This window comes from Seriola lalandi, unplaced genomic scaffold, assembly GCF_002814215.2.
Source record: "Seriola lalandi dorsalis isolate HSWRI2012SDOR001 ecotype SW California unplaced genomic scaffold, Sedor1 jcf7180002054955, whole genome shotgun sequence".
In the NCBI taxonomy this organism is placed as follows: domain Eukaryota; kingdom Metazoa; phylum Chordata; class Actinopteri; order Carangiformes; family Carangidae; genus Seriola; species Seriola lalandi.
The window spans coordinates 231,524-231,978 of NW_019525506.1; the positions used below are offsets into that span (position 1 = coordinate 231,524).

General features: G+C 34.3%; 1 protein-coding gene across 1 annotated transcript in view; it reads right to left on the minus strand.

Annotated features, from left to right (window-relative positions):
- The window catches only part of LOC111645689 (GTPase IMAP family member 8-like), an 11,192-nt gene that overhangs the window by 7,677 nt on the left and 3,060 nt on the right, over positions 1–455 (minus strand). The gene's annotated exons all lie outside the window — the stretch shown is intronic.

The following is a 455-nucleotide window of genomic DNA, read 5'->3' on the forward strand; positions in this document are numbered from 1 at the left end:
AGCTGTGGGCGGGACATTGCTCCAGACCTCAGGGTGGAAAGTACAGATCAGAGACAAGGCAGCTGCATCAGAGCTAGGGTAACATTTATATTTGATTTGAAAATGCAGTGTTCGGATGTAACTGAGAATATTTACTCAATCACTACATTTTCGACATTTTCAGGTACTATAGTGGAAGTGTAATTTGATGCTGATATACTTTTGTATTAGCATAAAAAAAAAATTGAGTTCAAAACTTTTACTTGTACCAGAATAATGACAAGTAAAAGTTCAAATGTTTTATTATTAGAGCCAAACTTAGTTGTTTTTTGTTACCTTTAAAGAACTTTGGAGAACACAGTTTCTTTATTCGCATCATCACCAATAATAATAATAATGATAATCACAGTAACTTGCTGGTTTTGCTATTATTCATCAGCTGATGTTCAACTCAACAGTGTCACCTAGTGGCTCAA